We start from the raw sequence: 2773 nt of genomic DNA, 5'->3' as shown, positions 1-2773 counted from the left end.
TCCCTCAGTTTCTTCTCAGTCTTTAGTAGCATCCATTCTGCTATTCAGCCCATCAATTAAGCATAAGTAATCCTATTTTTTAATTGCTAGGGTCTTTGTTATAGTAACCTGTTGTGATAGATACAATTGCCTCATTAGAGAATATTACTTATAAAGTTTACTTTATTCCCTTAGGGGTTTGTTATTTGTTGGATTGGTGCACCTCTTGTGTTTTAAGTATCCCTCAACTGTTTGTTTGATTGTCCTTTTTTATTCTTTTACAAATTCCTGTTTACCTGTTGAATCTAAGTTCGAATTATGGTGCCTTTCCTCAGCAGGAGCACCTATGTTGCTAAGTGTCCTAGGGTCCTGCCCTGTCAGAATTCTAATGAAGTCTGAGCTCTTATCTTTTAGCCTGAGATCAATGCCACAATCAGCTGTTCCTTTTTTTTTTTTTTACTCTGATGTCTTTAGTGGATATAAAACTAAATTTAGATTGTTTCCCTGTCCCACCCTTGCACTTCAACTCTTTCTGCTGAGCCTCAATTCCGAGAGAAAGTGAGCAAGGCTCAGCTGTTTCAATTCATTCTTTTAATGGCTCATCCATGATCTATTCTCTGCATTTGTCCTAAGATTAAAATATCTCTGCGATTGTTACGTATTTAGTAGTTTTCTCCTGCCCTGATCTGGGACATGGGTTTTCTTGTTCTTGATTCTCTAACAATCTAACCTCCTTTATTTTTCATCTTTTAGAAATTCCTCCACTTTTGTTCATCAATAGCACCCTTTGTGTTTCCTGGAGTCACTTAAGGATTTACCCTTCTATCAAAACACAGTGTGAACTATGTCACGCACAGTAGATTCTGCTACAATGAACACCCGTGTACCCATCACCCAGCTTAAGAAATGGCACCGAAGTGTTCCCTGTGTAGTCCTCCCTGATTTCACTTACTTTCCTCCCTTCTCCACTAGAAATGTTTAATGGGATTTGGGACATGAAGTAGGTGAACATGATTAGTTTGCTATGACAAGCCAAACACCATCGAATTAAAAATTTCAAAACCAAGACAGAAAAGTGTTGACTGTTCTATCTTAATTAATCATTGATGTAAATCTTAATTCTTTATTGTCTTAAGGGGTCTATGACACGTGGCCAACACTGGAACATGTTATTTCCACGCATGCAATTTGCAATAAAAAATTATGAACTCTAATGTGGCTAAGTTCTCATCTTACTTTTAGTGAATTTTAAATTAGGCTTTTATTAGTATCTTTCCAAAATAACTGATATCTTTAATGTATCACTTCAATGTTATTATTTAGAACTAATGGTGTATGTTCTATTTGAAGTCAACTTACTGTATAATATTAAAATAAAATCTCTAGCAATAAAGTTTCTAAATTAGGTGTTAAAATGGATGGGAGTTTTAATGCTCTAGAGATAGAGGATTAAGGTCTATGTTCATTAATTTCAGAAATGAATTTTGAGATGCACACCACATACAGAAATTAGTTTACTGTAGTAACATTCTCAGCAAAACGTTACAGAAGGCTTCAAGGCCAGGACATGTTATGGGAATGCAGCTTTGAAGAATGCTTGTTCCTCACAGGAAAAACACCTGGTTGGTGATGATTACATATTCTGCCTGTCAACATGAGCTGCTGACAAGTCAAGGAGAGCCCTTTAAATGGGGACTTACCTTTTTACCTCCAACCACATCATCTTGAAATTCTAACAGTTGCACTGAATGGCTGCCAAACCTTATTTTATGCTACCAGCACCTTCTTGCTACACTGTCCACAGATTAAGTGCTAGTAACTGGGTAACACACAGTTAATTTGCAACTTCCAGCCTAAGTCTAGGAAGGACTGACCAGGTCCTAAACCAACAAAATCCAAGTAAAATTGTAGTGGACAGCTCTGATTAGCATCTGTCTCTTCACCTTAATTTTCCTTTAGGAAACTACCTGCTTTTACTCTGTGTTATTTTAGTAGTACTGTCAAAGTCCCTGAAGGCGTAGGGTAAATGCATGATCCTAACTAGGATAAAGAAACTGGTAGGAATTTGATTCATGAACACAATGACATCAAGATAGAAAACAGAGAAGCTGAGATATTTTGATGGCAGGGCTCTAAAAGGATTGTTTCTCAATTTCTGTAACCTAGATTCCTAAGGTTATCCTGGTTTTTTATCGTAAGGCTGTTGGTCCAGTTTTTGTGGGTTTTTTTATTTTATTTTTTATTTTACAAAACTCTGTCCTACTGATAAATTTTGTTTTGCTTAGGATAGCCCAAATGAGTTTCTGCTGTTTGCAAGCAAAGAAGCCTACCTGCTCCACTCATTAATGTCAATGCCAGCTGTTTCCTTAATTTGGAACTCTGTAACTTTTAACACTTTAATATTTCCACTGTGAATTATATGAGGGTTTTTTTTGCACCCCTATGTAGGAGTTTTTAAAACAAACCACTAACATTTGTTTCAAGAGTTTTTGACCAACCCTGAGTTAACTTCAAATTTCTTTTCATCCTAAAAAATGGTATTTTTATGAATGAAATAATATATTTCTGGGGCGCCTGGGTGGCACAGCAGTTAAGCGTCTGCCTTCGGCTCAGGGCGTGATCCTAGTGTTGTGGGATCGAGCCCCACATCAGGATCCTCCGCTATGAGCCTGCTTCTTCCTCTCCCACTCCCCCTGCTTGTGTTCCCTCTCTCGCTGGCTGTCTCTATCTCTGTCGAATAAATAAATAAAATCTTTAAAAAAATAATAATAATAATATATTTCTGCCAACACAG

The sequence above is a fragment of the Ailuropoda melanoleuca genome, chromosome 15 (assembly GCF_002007445.2).
Source record: "Ailuropoda melanoleuca isolate Jingjing chromosome 15, ASM200744v2, whole genome shotgun sequence".
Lineage (NCBI taxonomy): Eukaryota > Metazoa > Chordata > Mammalia > Carnivora > Ursidae > Ailuropoda > Ailuropoda melanoleuca.
The sequence above is the reverse complement of the archived record's forward strand: the minus strand, read 5'-3'. Positions refer to the sequence as shown.